The sequence below is a fragment of the Stegodyphus dumicola genome, chromosome 2, assembly GCF_044657685.1.
Source record: "Stegodyphus dumicola isolate Sdum_Otavi_A_Nest chromosome 2, ASM4465768v1".
Classification (NCBI taxonomy): domain Eukaryota; kingdom Metazoa; phylum Arthropoda; class Arachnida; order Araneae; family Eresidae; genus Stegodyphus; species Stegodyphus dumicola.
In genome coordinates this window covers 172,261,289-172,282,999 of record NC_140769.1, presented here as the reverse complement: position 1 = coordinate 172,282,999, position 21,711 = coordinate 172,261,289, and the positions used below count along the sequence as shown (strand labels likewise).

General features: G+C 31.0%; 1 protein-coding gene across 1 annotated transcript in view; it reads left to right on the top strand.

Annotated features, from left to right (window-relative positions):
- Positions 1-21,711, top strand: part of LOC146998652 (uncharacterized) — a 464,415-nt gene that overhangs the window by 312,982 nt on the left and 129,722 nt on the right. Inside the window, exon 3 of the mRNA XM_085811452.1 lies at positions 9,041-9,122. The gene's annotated coding sequence lies outside the window, so the exon portion shown is untranslated. The remainder of the gene's footprint in view (positions 1-9,040; positions 9,123-21,711) is intronic.

The window sequence follows — 21,711 nt, the reverse complement described above, 5'->3', positions numbered from 1 at the left end:
TAAATTAAGCATATCTTTAGAATTTCCGATATACACAGTCTCGCGAGCTGGAGATAAAAGTTTTTTTTTTTTTTTTCTATATAACGTTGCCATTTCTCGCTTTTAAAGCATTGAGTTTGTAAATCAAAAATTCGTTAAAGTTTTACAAAATATAAAATCTATAATAAAACAAATTCCAAATTTGGGATTTCAGATGCCCATATTCGCAGTAGGATTTCGTCATTCAAAATTCGATGGCTCTATGTACCATTGTTTTATCACAATGCGAGAAATAGACAATCATTTATGCAGATTTTTCATTATTTAATTTCTTCAAATATAATGCAGGACTCTAACATTTTGTGGCAACAGTTTGAAAAGTGAACCGACGTTTATGAGTCCGACGCAAAATCGCAAAACGAAAATAATAGTCCTTCAGGGACAAAGCCCCTTTGGACTAACAAGGAATAAAATTTTTAAATCTGAAGTACCATGTAATGTTCCTAATTACTTTGTGTATGCATAACTTAGTAGAAACCGTGTTGAACTATATAACGACTTATTGCTGAGCCCAAGTGTGTAAATGAAAAGTCCAGAGAAGGGTTAATCTCAAACTAACCCTTATTATCTCAAACTAAGAACACAGATGGCCCCTTTCTCGGGCTTACAGAAAAGCCTCCACTTGTGCTTAAACTCAAGATAAGAAAATAAGAAACTAATCTAATGCTAAACTAAGCTGAACTTAGCCGAAATTGTACACAATTATCTAACATAGATTAATTAACTTAACCGCCGAATGTCAGTGGGTACATACAGTACGGCCGAGCGTAGTTATCATTAAACAGCGAAGTAGCCTGACGGCAGACATGTGCTACTAAGGATTCCTAAGCTGTTCTGCTGAAGTAAGCGAAACCTTCCTTTAAATACTCTTTCTACCTCATTTACATGCACTGCGATACTAAAAACTTATTCTGGTAGGGAATAGTAGGTTGGAAACGAGAATAGGAAGTAAAGCATGTTTAAAATTTAAAATAACTGTTCGAAACTTAAAATAACCTCCACAACCTTTTGAGCTGAAGTCATTGCAGAGCTGATCATTATTTAGCTGATTATTATTGATTTAGCCATATTTATAAATATGTGACATTTAGAGCAAGATAATAGTAAAGGGTTCATTTTTTTTACGTGTTTTCAAGTTTTTATAACAACCAAATGCTGTCTTTGAATAACTTTTGCATTCTAGTAGGTGCATTATATTCCCGTATAGATTTTTCCACAGTTTTTCCTGTAATGAGATTTTACCCGAGTAACGATGACTTCAAGGGATAGCCTTCAAAAGGATAATCATTGCAAAGTGAAGCTTTAAGATTTTTCGATGATTTTATGCAGATTTATTTCAGAAGTTGTTACAATGATCATCGAAAATTTCAGTGAACGGTTTGACTTGGATCATAACAATGCTTTCCGAAAAATCTTTTACAATTAGAGCTGGATCTACAAACTAGGTCAAAATACTGATGCAGTACTTACAACTCAAAGCACAGGAAAAGAGATCGCTTTTGGTTTCACGAAAACGTTTTCACTTACATTTGGACTTTGTATGGCAAACTGTAAAAAATAACAGATCAAAATAAAGCCATTTATATTCAAAGCTAAATATTATAAATAAAAACTTCCACATGAGATTGGAATCAGATTAAAGTTTAATATTTGTTTTCAAATATATAGAACTCTTAGACTACTTAAAGTATGCGCATTATCTAATAGCCAAAAATAAAAAAAAAAGTATTTCTTTAAGTTAATTACTGCTTACAAGAGAATCAGAACAGAAAATTTTGCTTTGTTTATCAAAGATGTTCCAGAAACAAAGCAAATTTTTCCAAACAACTTAAAAATAAACCATTTCAGGTAAATGACATATTAACTACACTGTAGAATATATTGAATACCGACGAGTATTTAAAATAATAATAAATACGCTAAAAAAATTTTTTGGCCAACATTGTATTATTTTTCCTTTCTTGAAATACAAATTATATTATTAAAATGATATTATTAAAAAAAGTATGAAAACTAGCTTCAGTTAAACAGTTTAAGATGCGAGAAAGAAAATAATTATTGGCCTTTCAGGTTTTTTTTCCCCTCATTGATTTAGGATAAGAAGAAATCTAACAAGGATCATACAGTTTAAAAATATATGTAACGTGTATATGAGCCAGTTTACCTTAGAAAGGCCTCCCGGAAAGCATCTCGCCCCATAGATACATAGCCCTCCGGTGCTTTACTATAAACAAATATACCAAACCAAACCAATTTTAAAATGCTACCCTTCTTAATTTTTGATTCAAAAATTTGTAAATTTATGTCTCTAAGTGCATGTATCTATCACTTTTAACATTTTCCTAGGAGAGAATCGCATTTATATCTGTAAACCCATTTAACATTTATGGACTTTCTAAGTTTCAGGCATATTAATGCTACTCTTGGAGAAGGGTTTGATATGTTTATACATTATTTTTGTATAAAAAGTTTATTTTTATTGGCATGCATGGAAAACAAAATATCTGTAGCAGGCACACTGCTCATTTTCGTGAAGTGTCATATTTATTGTATAAGTTTTCCTGAAATTTGTTATTAGCCCAAAAGAGCATTAGCCCAGAAAAGCTATTAGTCTCGAAACGGCATTTTGCGTCAGTTCACTATAAGCGGCGCATCACTTTTTAAATTGTTGCCCCAAATATTATCACCCTGTATTATAATTAAAGAAATTAAATAATGAAGTATTTGCATGAATGTGTGTATGTTTCTCGCATTGTGAAAAAACTACGGTACTTAGAGCTATCAATTTTTGAATAGCGTAATCCTCCACCCGAATACGGACACCTGGAAGTTTGCATTTAGAATTTAGAATTTGTTTTATTATCTAGTTCATAATTTAAAACTTTAGCGAATTTTTGATTAGAAAACTTAGTGATTTGAAAGTGAACAACGGCAGCATTGTACGGAAAAAAAAAAAAAAAAAAGTTTTATCTCCAGCGCGAGACTTTCTATCGGTAACTGTAAAGATATGTTGTTTATAAATATTTTTTCGTATTACTGGGTAATTGAATTTTATGCTGTTTAAGTGCAAAATAACGCGATATTTAATAAATAAAGATAACACACAAAACGTTAAAAAATTGCCCTTTGGGCGTATTATAAAATCTGAAAGCTTTCAGAAGAATGCCATCGTAGAGGACCTTCTAAGGGGAAAAAAATCTCTGATATCCATACTTACAAGTGGAAAAATTCATGAAACTTCTATGTAGCAAAACCTCTCACCTGCTGGGAATCAAGCCCAGGACAAACTACACATGCGTAGGGATTTTTATTCACCGAGATTTAGACTAATCGATGATCTGACTATATTAGTAAGATCTGACTATATTAGGATATATTAGTAATAGCTTTGAAACCAGCATCCATTTGATTATCATACACATTGAGAATAGGATCAATATGATTTCGTAAATAGCATAGACCATTTCACTATGTCGTAGAAAAGCAGAATGTTGTCAAAAAGTATAAATCAACCGTTAATTTGCTCTCATCTAATTTTTTATTAGAACACAAGCGGAGTTTAGTGCAAGCGCTAATTAAATTTATCTGATAGATTTTAGCAGTGAACTAAAATTTTGATCATTTAAATCAAATATCTGAAAAACTTAAGTTTTGATGCCACGTAGAGTGATTTGGCTGCTTTGGATTTTTGCGATTTTCCTTTGTTTATGAAGTATTTAGAGCATTTTTGCTCAAAGCATTTTCTAGGGAGATATCCTTATGAAAAGACCACAAAAAAAACATGCTTCTAGTACCATAATAAAATTCCTACATACCTAAAGTAAAATTAAAGCTTGATTTTAAACCATAAAATTTAATTTCCAATTTTAGTAAACTGATTTACATTAATAAGATTTTAATAATTTCATCTTACAAATAATTTAACAAGTTTGCGTCTAAAGCAGTTTTATTTTCGTTTGCATTAATTCTGCTTAATTCGTTACTGATCTTATCTTAGATTTAATAATTTTAATGACATTTCAGATTCGAAACGATATAAAGGCATCAGTCTGATAATTTACTATATCGTTTTAAATTGCAAAACACTTTTTGTCGCAGCTTTCAAAGAAGCCAAGCTCTAGTAGTTACATCACAAATGCCATTGATTGGCCTTCATCAATTATATAATAATAAATAGGTCATTTCCATCACGATTCGGTATTGTTTCAATCCCAATCACTAATCACTCAATAGCTATTGATTAGATATAATCGTCTATCTACTTTTACTAGCCAATCAATACGATAGCTGTTATCTTTAAATATTTTTGCGTGCTAAGTATTACACATGCATAGCTTGTTATGTGTGTGCACTGACTTTTTTAAGATCGATTTTTAATACATTGTAATTTAATTTAAAGACAAAGGCACTGCGTTGACCAAAGGTTAAAAGATTAAAATCATCAGTTCTACTGACTGCCCGTGATTTTCTCGCTGCATTTATATTTAGACTCATTTTAAGGGTGAGAATATTTAAAAGTAGGTGACGCTATATGAGCTGCCGGAATACATCATTTACTTGAATGGTCAGTATTTGGTTAGTCTGACTGTTTTAGAGCAAATATGAAACATTTGGGTTTTGTGATTTTGACAGAAATATAACAGTATACAGTAGATGTCTCTGAAATCACTTTAAACCATCTAAAGCAATAACTGCGTGTGTGCCTGTTGAAATTCGTTCTGAGTATTTAAAAACTGCAAAAAGAAAAACAAATAATTTTTGCGGATAACATCTCTGAAATAATTTTGAATGTTTAAATTTTGAATAGCATCAAGTAAAAAAAAAAACATTTTTTTTTCCTTTCAAAATAAGGGTATAAATTTCATTACTGTCAAAATTTAACTAATTATAGCAGAATAACATACTGACGTAAAATTAAAATTTGGTAAAAAGGAATCTTAATCTGACATAGACTTTGAATAAAATACTATCGATATCGAGGGCAGTTTATCACAATAAGAGATGGAATATTTTCTTATAGAAATAGGAAAATATCCCATATCTCCTTGTGTGGGCTCTGGTAGTGTAAGTGGTCAGAATGTCCGGCCAGCAATTGTAAGATCCGTGCTGAATCTCGCTGAAAACTGAGTTGATTTTTAATATTTCCAAATCTAGAGTGTTTGTTGTTCTTGTTATGACTAATCTTGTAATAATTAAATCAATAATTTAAAAACTTATATAATTAGATTATATTAATACAAATGTAGGTATTATGTGATTTTCTATTGTATATTTTCTGTATTTATGAAACATTAATTTACAAAAAAAAAAATAATAATAATGTAAGACTTCAATGCTGATGCAAATCTGTGTAACAAGTTAAAAAATGAAAAGAAATATATTAACAAGATAATTTGAGTTCGAAATACAACGAAATACTATGAGATGCACAAAAAATTCTTCACCAGTTAGTTCCTTAAAAAGATGTTAAATGTAATTCGATGTAATTAGATATACAAATGTAAATATATTGTTTGTATGAAGTACAAGTACAATGTACTATGTACAATGAAAGTTTGTATCATGTATGTTTGAAGTAATAATGTTATATTAATCTGCCATAATCCAACTTTTTTCAATAGATTAATTTCTCTATAATAATTGTATACTGTGTCTTTGTAATTGTATATTTAATACGTAAGTCTAGTATTAGTAAGTTTCTATGTAAATGTCTTGTTAGGCTGGCATCCGATGCGGGCCAGCCGAAGCTCAACGGGAACAGTAGTGCGGCGGAGCAATACTTGTAAAAGTCACTTACGAAATTCGGGTGCTCCGTCCACTTTTCCCTGTTCCTGTTGTGACTAATCTCACTTATCTGACTTAAATAGAACAATTTTATCGTGGCAAGCACTGCAAGACTGAGTCTCACATTGAAATGAGTCCATAAATGAGCACCATAAAAGTGACTGTATGACTTTTCCCAGTTTCGGCCTAGTTTTGAAGAAAAACATCCCGGGGAACGGGTCCGAAGTTCTTCCATCGCTCTTCTCCTGACACCAAACAACTAGAGAGCACTTTCGGCTCATCGTACATTTTGAATACACTCATAGCACTCAGATGCTATACATTTACAAGCATCCATACCTTCTCAGGGATTCGAACTCGGTCCCTTCGCTACGGCACTTAACGTCACTATACTGCCTGGGCAAAGCCCGCCAGCGGCGGAGCGGTAAAGTCGCTGAACACTGCTAGTTATGTTCGGGTCTCGAATCCCTGCAAACGAGATGGCTGCACGAACAATTTCGTGGTTTTTCCCCTATATGACGTGGATGGAAGCCAATTTCCCTTAGAAAGTCCTCAAAAAGGCATCCCACCTCTTACGCAGATAGTCCTCGAGTGCTTTGCTGTAATCCAGCAAACTAAACCAAACCAAACTTGTCTGGGCGACCCGGAACGTTTAATGATTCGAACTATTTATTCGTCACTACCAGAGTTTAGTCAACTAGATCATCTGTCTGTAGCCAATAGTTTTTAAATGGGAGAGAATATAAGAAAATATCATATCCCATGCTTTTCGTGGTTAAGAGGTTATCATGCCCAGTTAGCAGTTGAAAATTCCATAGTTTGAGTTCCATCGAAAGGGACAGTTGATTTATGTTTCCTCTTCCGAAGTATCTAATGCTCTCTACATTTCTTCTTAAAATTCAAAACGTTTTTAAGCAACCTAAAATTATTTGTTTTCCCAATTTTTAAATATTGCCAGACTATTATGAATCCCGAAAAGAAAGTTACACGACAAAAATCAAGAAAATTAAATTAACTAATCTGCTAAACTTTTGGAAACTCAGCGTATATGGAATCCAGCCAGTTCTTACCGGCTTTACTCATTCGGTCCAGGTTGACTTCGTGAATATGAGAAAAAAAGCAGCTATAAGTTTTCTTAGGAAATAGAGCTTGTAATTGTCTAATGTTGATCCTAAACATTTACTTATAATTAAAAACTTTTTCAAAGTAATGTGGAGAATTTAATGAAAGCAAGCGTGCAGGTGGGAATATTCTGTAAATATAAAATATAAGTTTTTAAATAGCTTTACAAGCGAGCAAAAAGTGCAGTTAGTAAAATTCTCATCGACAGTTTAATAATGTTACATACCCTTAACTTCAAAAATTCGCAAATATATGTGTAATTAATATAGTGCGAGACCAAGCTACAGTAATAAAATGACGAGTGGTGCTTTACATTGCATGGAACTATTAATCATCAAAACGACCAAAGCTGCTCTTTAAATATTTCTTAAAATAAAGAGTGTCTAATCGGGAGTTTCTCTTACTAGTGATGCCCTATTAAATTCCATAAATAATAGATTTAAAAATATTCTTTATAGTCAACGCAACGCAACCGGCGGGGCAGCTTCCGACCTAGCTACCTTAACGGAATTAGTGCCACCCCCGCCGAACTTACAATCTACCATGTTGCGACCCCACAGTACCAGTACGGTCCCTGCCGAGCCTTACTCTGTCCCGAGAGCGCTCAGGCCTTCTGGGAAGTCTGTTATTATGCCCTCGTGGTTGAGACTGCCTAGGTACAGATCCTAACCAGTACTTCCCAAGCATTCGCCTGAGTCAATCCACGGAGGGGGGGGGGGGAATTCTCCGTAGTCAATAAATCCATTCTTGAATGTCTTCACAAATTTTGCGCAAAATATTACAAAAATTTCTAACTTTTTAAAACATAAGAAAGATTTCGCGAAATGGAATTTGTGTTTTATACAGATATTCTTTAGAAGCATATTGATTGTTGGAGATACAGGTTGAAGATCGGTGTTTTAGAAAATCTGTAGTCATCCTTTTCAAATACTCTGTAGAGGTATATTTATATGAATTTTATTTAATATAATATTCGAGAATAATAATTAAATTTAAATACATTTTTACATGCTTGGTAAAAAAATCGTAGTCATCGTCGTTGATAATTTGCTTTCATTGGTAGACTTTAGTTTCTGAAGATATCAGGACTTTTATTTCTTTTAATCTGCTTGGCAAACATGGCGTGTCCTGATTCGACAGTGAGTTTGATCACAAACTGTGTCCTATGGAGTATAACAAGGATGACCAAATAAGAAGGGTTAAATTACCCTTTATTTTCCACGATATTACAGGCGCTCCTGCACTTCGGGATACTTGTGGTCTGATGGTAAAAATATAAAAACTACTAACTAACTAAAAATAAGAGTTAACTTTGAGTGCTTTACACAAATGGCTAACACTAAGACTGGCCTTTTAAATTACTACGTACGAAGTACGCAAACTGCGAAAAACTACAATACGTCTTTAACTTTCAGGAGGACTAAAACCTCTGCCCTTAAACGCAGACGGCAACTGATTGAAACTCGCGTGAAGTCAGTCGTAAGAAGGCTCACTCTCTCCCCATCTAACTCTGCTCTTGGCAGAAAGCCACAACTTAAACGTTAGCAAGTATAATTTGCATAAACAATTTAACGCGTTTATTCTGGCCGGAAGTAGAAAATAAGAGAGGATGGTAAAGTTTTAAAATAAAAATAAACGTTAGTAAAACTTAAGATCCTTAGAAAGAAACTTAACAGCAATCTCCTGTTATCGGGACCTGTTTCAGAAATGTATGTATAAATGCATGTATATATGCATGTGCACATATGTATCTATGTACGCGATACATACGTACGTACATATATACACGCATACATGAACACATACATCTATACATACATGCATATGTACACACATTTCTGAATTCGGTCCTGGCAACAGAAGAGTACCAAATTTTCTGTAACACAAATGTTTTATCCCTGTATAAACCTAATAATGTTAATAATTATATAATATTGCTGTTATTTGAATTAAATTAATAGACACGTTCTTCTTTATCTACCAACCGACATGATTTGTGTTTATATAAATGCAAGAAATGACTTATTTCTAATATTTTTATGCATATGTTAAATAATGTCCAGAAATTTTTTAACTAAAGTATACTTTTTTGCAGAATGTGGTCGCGCGAAGCAGCTTTCTTCATAGCGCTTACTAGAAAAGATAACAAAACGTTTCACTAGACGGCACAGTAATTGGTAAGTTGATTTTTATGGATAACTGACTTAATTTTAACAGCGATTGAAATAGGTCTTTGAAGAATTTTGTTTGCTGGTGCTGCCATCTACAGTATCTTTACAAAACTACAGTTGTTGTCATTATAATCGCAATTACGCTTAGAGTTAGTGGTAGCTACTGGAAATGAAAAGTATTGGGAAGTGTTATTGTATGGTATTATCGTTAAAGAGAAATGACATATTTGTAATATTTTTACACTTACTTAGCAATGATTAACTTTCTTCTAGAACTTAAACAACAATTTAATTTTTCAAATTGTGAATTAATTTTTTTATTTTTTAGAGGTTACCTTTCGTTGTTTTTCTTTTTATATTGTTTATACACTGTGGGGCTGTTGTTATTTTAAGGGTTTGTATCGCATACAAATAAAGAATGAAAACTATTCCGAATCGATTGGAGCTTATTGATCCGTTATTTATTCCGAGTGTTATAAAAGTGCATTGTAAACGAGTAAGCAAATTAAAGAAAATCATTTAAAACGTAATTTTATTTACATTTCTGCATAATGTTTTATAAAATTTTTTTCTATTATTATATCATAATTACGTTTATATATATAGCAATATTGTTTGACGTAGAATGTAGATCCCTACTGAAGAGGCAGGATTCTGATTGCATAGAACCCTAAAATGTTGAATTCTTAATAAATAAGAAACTTGGCAATCGGGGCAGATTGAATTCTATTTTTATTTAAATTGACATTTGTGCCCACAATTCACTTGGCACTCTAATCGTGAATTTTCAAAAACATTCACATTTTTTATTAATGCTGCAATAAGAAGAGAGCATAGCGAAATAGCATCCAAGCAGCGCAGAGGTTCAAGCTAAACATACACATTTATCCAATATGAAAGCCCACAAAGAGGAAAGTTTTGGTTTAGATTAGAAAGGTTTCAGTTATATGTAAGATTAAAAAATATGTAAAACGGCTTTATAATTTAATTTAATAATAGCCTTTTTTTTAATCCTCTTTTTTAATTTGGTTATTTCCTCTTTATTCTAAAAAAAATTAATAATATTTCTTGACTGCGCCATTTCTAGGTAAATCTATGTCACAAAGCTTGCTGATGATGTAGCTCATTGGGAACTTTAATTCAAAATTTTGAGCATTCCTTTTAGTGAACTGCCACATTGGATAAATGAGCCCTTTTAGATTGAACCTCTGTGCTGCTTGGATGTTATTTCGCTATGCTCTCTTCTCATCGCAGCAGTAATCAAAAATGTAAATGTGTTTGAATAGGCACGATCATAGTGTCAAGTGACTTGTGGACACAAATGCCAATTTAAATAAAAATGGAATTTAATGCGTCTCGACTGACAAGTTTCTTAGGTATTACGAATTCAACATTTTAGGATTCTATGCAATCAGAATTCTTCCTCTTCAACATGGATCTACATTCTATGCCAGACAACATTGCTGCGTGTCACTAAATCAGTACTTCTAAAATTTGTTTTTATTATACGTATATATACAAAACATTTAAAAAACAATATATATATATATAATCATGGCTGGTATTTTCGCGCATTAAGCTGCTAAAAAATTATCAGTAAAGACATAAAATAAGAAATATAGAACAAATGTTTCACAAAGACCAAAAAATGGAATTCATAAGTAATTACTTTCAAATAATCCTATAAATGCAAAAAGAAATTTTAAAATGCTGAAACAAAAACTCTTCAAACAAGCAAACCCCAATTCAAAAAAAAAAAAAAAAATCAATGAGGTTTAAAGAAAAACGATAAAGTGCATATAATTTGATAGGCCTGACAAAGAAATTATGTGGCAACCATATTTAGATTTTTTTAAAGGTTTGTTATATTTAAAACTGAAATTTAGTTCTGTAAGCTGTAAGCAACAATGGTGGCTTCCCCCCCCCTAAATAATAACATTCCCCCTGAAATACCTGATCTTATTTGACGTTTTCAGTTTACAAACTTTTTATTAGTTACTCGTTTAGAAATATTTCAGAAGAACCCCGTTTAATAGTTCAGACAGATAGCTTGGTATTTCCTAAATTGTACATTTTGCTACGCTGATTTTGTAAATTTTGTATTTTTATTTTCTGTACCCAGTTTCCGATACGATAAAAAATTCAAACGCGATTTTGTACCCTTTGGATTCTTATATTTTAGTATAATGTTAACTACCGTAGCCGGTGATGTTATTTCTACGTTTTGGAGCAGTATTAACGAAAGTTAATATAGCGTGTTAAGGCCAAAACATTATACTAAATTCGACGATGACTCGATGCAGCAGAGCATTTAGCTATCATATATGTGGCATGAAACTTTTTGTATGTCGCTTTCTATATCGCTTTATTGTGCGTCGAATACTTCTAAAACACGTATACATTGTATAATGAGAACATTTTTTACATCATCTTCATTTTAGTAGCTGATGTATGACACAATTATGCATGATAAGAAATATGCCTTTGCCGAGATTCGAACTCCGGGACGTCACGATTGCTGCCCGAAAATACAGGCATAACGAAAGTACAGGCTAATGAGGTAAAAAACTTGTCTTACCAAGTAAATCAATGATTTATGTATTAGGAACGTTGAACAATATCGCATTCAGTTCCCTTACTTTTATGCAGTAACCATGTGGGAAATCTAAACAGTTAGAAGATTAATATCGTTATGAATTTTAAATTTATTTAGTTAATTTTAGTGGAATTACAATTAAAATTGTTGCATTTCCCTGTGCAATGCAGCGCGAGAAAAATTTTAAGAGAAAGCTATGCCGGAAAAGAATACATGAGCACGTGTATTTAACCTTGAGTAAATGGATATAACGGTATTTTGTATTGAAATTGAATAAATTTAATTGACCACTATATTAGCTGTAACCGTAATTCGATCATCATATTACCTTCCAGAAATGTCGAGAAGCAGAAATTAGTAGAAATTTCTCGCGACCAGTTGAAAATTATAAAAGGCTGGAGAGATATCGTTCCAATTTTCCATCCCCTTTTGAAAGCCTTCAAAATCATTTTGATAACTTCTTTGCCAAAATCTTTAAATTTACCAAGGCCCTGAAAAGCCTGATTACGCAGGAGGAGAAACTTCATCTTGCTGTGCAGTTTCTTGATAACAGCTGGACTTTTAAATTTTTCAGCCTACTGTACGATTACTGAAATTAGTTTATCCAGGCTAAACTAGATGGCGCCACCTCTCGACAGATTCGTTTACAACCACAACCAAGGCCAACTAGATATCTACAGGCCTGCTCCACCGATTTGTGACGTCACAATCGAAGGCGATCGTTCCCACGGTAGACGCAGCCGACTGTTTCATTTATGTAGTGCGCAGCGTTTTATTTCCAACACAAAAGTCAAGTCAAATTAATTTTTACAACTAATATTTCGAATTTTAGGAATAATAACGTACTATGTTATATCGTAATGATATTTAAATACTAAATACCGATTTATTAAACAGAAAATAAAAATAAGATTTGAGTGATATTGTAAATTTAGCAGAGCTGATTTAAATTAAACTGAAACATATCTGAACTTTTATACGGAAATAAAATGGACACAAAAATTATTTATAAAAATTATACGGTATGATAATATCAATGAAAATATAACATATGTAATGAACTAAACATGAGATGTTTTCATTTTGTAATAAAAAGAAAAAATATGTTAAAGCTCTCAGATGACTTTATATTGCTTAAATTATGAAGACTGATTTATACTGCTTGAATACTAAACAAACACATATAGTATTTCATAATAAAATTAATATCAATTCATTAATTCTAATATAATATTGCTTTATAATTGTTTTTGGTGCAATGATATTGAAGCAAAATGAACTCTTTCTTTTCTTTATTCCCATAAAGATTTTTCAAGATTCAATCATAGATCCTAAGATGCCTTTTAATAATAAATACACATGTGGACATTAAGTGATTTACATAAATCTTATTAATATATTAAAAGTATATCTGAAGTTTAGTCTACATATTGAAAAAAGATTCATTCTAAAGATGTTTTATAGCAAAAACATTACACAGAATATTCAAAAATATATTTCAAGTTCTCTTAAAAAAAGCAAGATCATAACTATGCAATCAATCCCAATGAGTATCATATCATGCTCCAAAAAATTCTTATGAAAGAAAATCTTATTAAAAATACACTCTTAATACATCTCATTAAAAATACACAATATTAAGCAATGAAAAATCCTGCGAGTCATTAAGATAGTATAAGATACTGATTAGCCAGTTGAAATTATCATTTCACGTCTGCAATAAGCTGTCATTTGAATTTTTTAAATATTAACAATGGAACATTATTATTGCAGACTCTGATGCGAGGTCCACAAAAATAAACTTCATAAACTTGAATAAGTTTCTACGACTCACTGATATTACAATATATCATCTATATCATTCTATATACCAAAATGGATATAGTTTACAGATGCTTAGCATTCAATTAATTTAGACATTCTTTTTTTTTTTTTTTTTTTTTTTAATATTTAAACTCTTTATACACCACATACTACTACATTAATTTGTATTGCTTAAATTAAGTAGATTGATTTATACTGCTTAAATATTAAAAAGATATTTCAATGTGATATTTCATAACAAAAATCATAAACATATTAATTTAAATAAAATTTTGATTTATATTTATGATTTTACATGCAATTCTATTGAAGCAAAAGCCTTTTTTTTTTTTTTCTTTCTCATAAAAACATTTCAACATTTAATCCAATATCTTAAGGTACTTTTTAATTATAAACATACAAGTGAACATTTTGGGAAATATATGACAAAAAAAGTTTTATTTTAAAGATGTTTTAAAGCATGAACATTATACGAGAAATCTTGTAGCCTATCCAAAAATATATTATCAAATTCCATGAAAACAAAGTGAGATCATAACTATGCAATCTACCCCAAAGAGCACCATATCATGCTATAAAAAATTCTTATGAAAGAACATCTGATTAAATATACACTGTAAATTTATTTAATAATAGACAAATAGTAAAAGATGCATGCAGTATTAAGCAATGAAAAATCCAGCATATCATTACAATGTTATAAGATATTAATTATTAAGTTAAACATCATTAATTCACATCAACAAAAAGTTTGCCATTCAAATTTTTGAAATATGAATGCCAAAACAGGCTTATCATTGTAGCCCCTGATTTGAGGTCTACAAAAATAAACATGATTTAGCTAGTTGATTTGGCTTACGGCAAAGGATTTCGATTAATGTGCCTTGAACTACTACTTTGTTTTGTTTTTTTTATCCAATCTATTAATGCTTGACAGTCTGAATCTGATTTAAATCCAGGTGGTTGTTCCATATAAATTGGTTTATTCAACTATCCATTTAAATATGCAGTTTTTACATCAAAAATCTTATTTTGTAGTTTTCGTAAACATCGTAATTTTCTTATTGATAGATCTTTCAACTAATTTCCAGACTTCATGAGCCTCCATTGAACTTAGTTCTTCTATCATTTCATACATCATACTACATAATCTTTTTTCATTGTTCTCGCTTGTCTTTTCTTCTGCTTTAGTTTTGGTAAAAATTGCTTTTAAATCATGATCAACAATTTGTTTATCTTAAAGCTTGTATAATTGAAGCTATATCTTTCTCTTTATTACTTTTGATAATTTTAACAACAATCAACTTTAACGTCCTTCTAGTATGAGGTAAATTAATTTTTTATCTCTTATTTCATCCCAACTTGAATGCTTTTACTTTTCAGAATTACAGCTGCATTCATGTAAGCATCTACAGATTCGTTTTGACTCATTTTCAGTTGAGCTAATTCTTTCTACATTTGATATGAATATCTTCTGTTCTTGCCGCCATTTCATTTTTTATTTTCTCCCATCATTTCTTTGTATTCTGTTCATTCACATATTTTAACGCTTATGGAGCTGTCACAGTCTAATTCATTAGATTTCTTGCTATCGCATTATCATCCCATATTTCCCAAGTTTTTATTTCACTTTTAAAATTAACATCTTCCTTTTTGTTGGTTCATCAGCTTCTATCACACTTGTCAATATTTTCAAACTTAATTAACTTTTGATTCTATTTGATCATATAAGGTAATTATCAATTCTATTTGCCCGTATAAGGTAATTATCAGCCAGCCCGTTCGCCGAGATTGAACTCCAGACCAAACTATCAGTTTTCAGCTATTTTACCACTCAGCCACTAGTTGGCAGCAGCAAGTTTCTATGGCTCAGTTATGCACAGTTTGCAAATACTAATTATTTAACTTTAAAATTACATAAAAAATTCACCTAAATTCCAGAATTATTTAATTTACCCATTTTTCTTTTTTGGTCATTGGTTTCCTTTAAATTGTTATTTTTAACCTTACAGTAAATATTCTGCAATATATTGGAAATGCATGTGACACAACTTTTCAACAAATCATGCAATGATTTGCCACATTCACAAATACTATCATTCTAAATGATCCTGTTTTCAACTTTCTCTGTGATGAGACTTATTAATATAGAATGTTGATTTTTTGATGAAATATATAATTTCTCATACATTTCAGATATTAGGATTAAAAATATTTTAAATGCAGAGGTATTAATGAAAAGCACGAATTCTGTTGGCCAAAACAAACCACCTCGATCAATAGCAGCTAAGTACGCAAAATCTTCCCAATATTCAACTATCATTTCTTTGTCAAGAATTAATTTTTTCCTGGAGAGATTACAATTTATATGCTTCAATACAGATCTACAAACATATCCAGAAATGTAAATTAGACACATTGTATCTTTTTCTGTAACATTAACATCGTTGGATTGATGCAAAACATCACCAAATTCCTTATCAATAAGTTGATCATCATTAAAATCTTCAATATCATTACAAGAAAAATGTTGTAAAATAAATGAACCTTTCTCAGAAATTGCATTTTAAGCAAACTAATTAATTTTAGTTCTCTTTCCGACTCTATAATCTGCTGTAAGGATACATTATAATTACAGCCACTCATTTGTTGAAATTGACCAAAACGTCCCTCAAGGTTATCTGTCTGAAATTTTCCTGAAGGAATAAAAGGTAATTTAAATTCTTTTAACAAATACTTTGAAAGTTCATTCAATGTTGCTGTTGTATGGAGAAGAGCAACTTGGGCTTCTTTTGACAGTTTCCCCAATTTGTGACTTACAATTTTTTGTTGTTGGGCAAAAATCGTTCCATGATATAAGCCACGAACAAAACTGTGATAAACATTCTAAGCTTTTATCTTCTGTTGTCCTTATAGGCTGCATAAATACATCTCGAAACTGTAAGGCCTCTTTAGAGTGTTTAACATTCACAATTTTCCACCACTTTAAAATTACATCAATAATTCCATACCGAGTTCTATTATTCTGCGATTCAGTTTGCAGAGCAGCTAAAGTCTTTTCATCAAAAAGTTTAATAGCAGTACTTACATTCTGTTCCTCTATAGAAGACGGAAATAAAACTTTCCTTGATAAAGTTGGAGCCATTTTAATATTATCGTTTTTTTTCTATTTTATACAATTTTTTTAAATGTAGAACACTGGAATTGTAAACAATATTTGAGTTTTCAAATGACGGTATAAAAAATGTTTGGTTTGAATCGTTCTGATTGAACCAGTTGTTTCGTATAGATTTTGATAAATGAACTGGCTTTAGTGTAGAATTGGGTGCCCTTTCAATTGGCGACATTTTTTTAAAAATTTTGGCGATGAAACCTCACTTCTGGTTACCACAATAGTTTTAAATTTGTTTTAGCTTCCTGATTTTATTTAAATGAAAATAGATTGATGTGTACATGGACATATTTAAGGCGCAATGCCTAGTTTGTGCAATTCTAGGATGTTTTTTTAAGTAAAAACAGATCGATGTGTACATGGACACAGATCTTATGCAATTCTTCGACTTCTTATTTTGGTTTTGTGTAGCGGCCATCTTGAAATTGTGACTTCCTGGCGCTGATCTTGGCGTCAAGAAAGAATCGCCAATAAACGAGGGGCACCCAGTTGTAAACTTTTACCAATGAACTGTATCAAATAATGTAAATATAGGAAGATTATGCATGGTAGGGTTTATAAATGAGAATTTTAATGCACCACCACAAAGCATTTTGAACATATTTCTGTTAATTCTATTATTGTCTTATATTAGAGTTATGATTCGATAGCCACAAGACTGTACATGGTCAATTACTTGTTTTGTAAATATTAATAATTGATGTGATGATAAGTTTTTTTACGGGAAACATTGCTACAATATCTCTGTTTTTTGCTAATATAGCTTATCATAAATGTTTGCAGAGTTGTGGCCTCCATCTGCGAATTATCCGAAAAACCTAAAACACGACCACTTTTATACGAAACTTGTGGTTTTATATATATCACATCTAATAATAAATTGACAATTTTTTCAGAATCATTTAAAATTTCACTTTTTTTTTTTTTTTTTTTTTTCAAATACATCCAATGACTTGTTTGTAATCCAGAATCTGCTTGGCCAATTTTCAGAGATAACTTCCTTAAGTATAACGGATGAGACAATATAAAATACTTACTGTTACGTATAATATTGTAGCTGTTTGGATTACAATAAAATATATAACAAGACCAGGCAAAGAATTCTGCACTATACGAATGCTGTTTCATTTACATTAATTGAATCTGTTCATACAAAAACTTAAATTTCTCAGAATGTGGATTATTTTCTGTTTCTGCACATTTCAACAGTAGTTCTGATATTTTATCTAAATTTAAATTGCAGTCATCATGAATATCAGAAGCAGAAAAACCATCCAAATGGCTAATCACTGTCTCAAGTTTAAACCATTTATCACATAGTTTTTCTTCTCCAAATATCCATTTGAACTTTTCAATGGGAATTTCATTTTCATTGAAAAAAACTCTTACATTTAAATCGTCCAATATTTTTAAAGATACAAGCACTTTTGAACAGTTTAAAAATTCTAATTTCGATAGCCAAAAGATCTTACCTTTGGTTATGAATATCCATGAAGAGGGAAGATCTATTTTTCTTGCAAAACCATTACTAATGCCGTTCCATCATCACGAACAGCTTTATCTTCTCGAAAGACAAATTTTTTCTTCAAAATGCTTAATGCATACACTACTGTGTTTGCCAGCTACAAAATCTTTGCGATTAATATTTTTTATCCATTTCTGAGAGAGTACAGGATACGAAGGAAATTTGAAAGTCGTTGAACATGTTCGACACATGTTCATTACTGCTATCGTAATTTGATCGGCATTTAGGTACACTACACTTTCTTGGCATTCTAAAACACACTTTTTCTTATAAATTCGAATTCACAATATAATATTTTACTTTCCGGTAAAATACAAAATTTTTCAGAAGAAAAAACACATGTAAACAATTATCTCACTAGCATTAGTCCTACGGCGAAGCAATGTCAACTTACAAAATTGAAGGACTAAGATTATGACGTCAGATTATGTGATCATCAGATTGGAGCAGGCCTGTAGATATCTAGTTGGCCTTGCCACAACCCGACTTCCATTTCTTTCATGCCAGTTTTGTTTTGGCCCCCTGTCTTCATCATCATGACGTTTAAATTTTTACTTAGGTATTCCTTCTTCTTAAAACGCCTTTTGCATCTCCTTTTATCGAGCCGGCATACAGCTAGTTTGTAATATGAGCTAGGAAGCTACAAATCAACGGAACAGGAAGATTCAAATCTCCCACTTAGTTCTTTAGGTACCTACTGTTGTTGCGAGTTTAGCGTAAGGTATCTGAATTAGCTTTCTCTTTCGGTAGCACTTTGCACTGTGTTGTATTTTAACGTTTTTAGTAGTTTGAAGTATAACTACTGATTATATTGTTTGATACTGTGAACACGAATATCTCTGAAGAAAATTCCAGCATTCCGATATGTTTCTTTTAATAAGAATACATTTTATATTAACCTATTATCAGACTTGTACATTCAATCTTTTACGGATGATTTAACGATGGCACGTGATTGGTAATGAATTAAAGTTACCATTTTACTATTTTTTCCCGTTTCCGGAAAAACTTTCTGGACAGTGTGTGTTTTATATAGAGAAAGTAGAGGCATAAAATACGAAATTTATGTGTGCATTATAAATATCCTTTTTGTATGTGTTTCTAAACACTGGCTACAAAAGCACTTTACCAACATCGGAGCCAGCACAAATTTTAAATGGGTTGTTCTATGTGCTGGAAATATCCGCCCCTCTTTAAACTGAATGCTTTTTTCCGCTCTCTTACACTTTTGTGTGTGCATGTGTGTGAAGAATATGTTTGTTTCATTATTTCTGTTTTTATTGTCGGTTTCTATGAACTAAAGATTTTCAAAACTGTCGAATTTGTTCATTTATTGTAGCAGCTAAGCGGCCAGCCTTCGTCTGGCTTTTAAATGTACCGGGAAAATGCCTAAAGGGAATACAAAATTTAAATTTAAAAACTGCGCGGAATTTTACTCTACAGAACAACTTTATCAAAAAAAATTTTTTAATGTATTACATATAACAAAATTATAATGAAGTAAGCAATATCCCTTAATACAAATATTAATTATCCTAATAAATAAATTAACCAACTTCCCGTTGCAAAATTTTAATTCAAATGGTATAAAGGAAGTTAAGAACTTTATTTCCTAAAAAAAAAATCATGCAAAACTTTTTATATAACTAAAATTATATACAATTAAAACATAATATAAAAAATACAAGAAAATAAGCAATAAATCTCCTATTTTCAGGAGGAAAACAGTCAGCAGTCCAGTATAAATGGCAATGAATGAAAAACTTGCCAAAATGACATTCTAAAATAATGAAACTATCATCAGAAATGAATAATTAATCAAAATTGTGCTTTGTGCATGGCATAATTCAAAATATACAAATCTTTTTGCCATTAGCTAATAAAGAGAGAGAGAAGGGAAAAAAAGGAAATTCTTTCTGTTGTGCCTCGCGAGACACATGCGCGTCAGAATAAGAAGACTAGGATCTGCGTGTTGCATGTCCAAAAATCTAAAAAGCAGCATTTTATCTCATGTTTTCAACAGTCAGTAGTGCAATATACAAAGCAAAAACTGTTGCCAAAACCACATTTCTAAAAGAATGAAACTCTTCAAAATGATGCGATAAAATCGAAAAGATAAAACAAAAAAAAAAAAAAAATCTGATTCGAATTTCAAAAAAATCGCTTCGAGGTGCACTGGCTCTTGTCTAGATGCACCTATATACCAAATTTCGTAGCCCTGGGTCTAATAAGGCAGACTCTTTTATTATATGTAGAGATCATATCAGTTGTAAACTCTCTCAAAATTTTAAAACGGTGTAAGGGTGATGAATGATTTACAAACTTCATAAAAAATTAACATAATAACATTATTAAATTTCGTACTTGCTTTATACGTTTATTACAGACGCTATGTGAGTTAATAGTGCCGCCATCTATGATTTATTTCGATAACTGAAGTTGTTTCTCATTTTCAGCTGTAGATGGCAGCACTAATTAAACAGAACTACGTTGTACGTTTAGATAAAGAAATAAATCTCAATTAATCTTTAAATAAATGCTGAAAATAAAATAATGCTTGAAAATGCGATTTTTTTATAGTTTCTTTCAGATTTTAATTTAGTTCAGCATTGGTAACTTTTATTTTCCTTGTTTTCGAAGTTGTTTTAATCATCTTGAGTAAATTTCGAAATTTTTACTCTTAGTTTTCAAAATTATATTTTAGTTGTAGTAGAAATATTGCTTTAAATATGCCAAACTGCCAAGTTTTATAAAAATCGCAGGAATAATTTTGAAAAATTAGCTCTCAAAATTTTAGTTCCTCCATTTTAATTGAATTTGGTATATACTTATTAATATCTCTTTTTTTATTAAACTTATTTGATTTTTCTCTTCACATTTCAAAATTTAGGTTCATTCCAAATAAAATTCGCCCACTTTTTAAAAAATTATTTTTAAAATATGTATTTTTATATACTTTTTTCGAAAAAAATGTTGAATTATAACCTATAAAACGTTTACTACCAATCTTAAGGTAGATGTATTTCTAAGCATACCTGCAAAGCATTAGAGTTTTGTATTCAAAATTTCCTAAGATGTACGTGAATTTACATATTGGCGCGTTTCGGAATTTGGCATATTTGTTATAAGTGGTAATAACGTTAAATTTGGTTTACACGCTTTGTCAAAATTATTTGAAAGTATGAAGGATAACTTTTTTTCCGCTCGTGTACAGTGAAAAATGCAAAGGAAAATAGGTTGCTGTAAATTAAGAAGTTCGCCAAGTGAATTATTCTTGGCGGAAACTGAAAAAAAAATTGCACCAAGATAAATTTTCAAATTTATCACCAAAAATTACAAAATTTTATATCTAGGCATAATTTGAATAGTAGAATCGAAATATGGAAAAAAATTGGTACGTTATTTCAGAGAAAGTCGGATTTCGTGTCAAAGCATTTATGTTAGAACAATGCTATGCATAAATCTAATATATATCCGC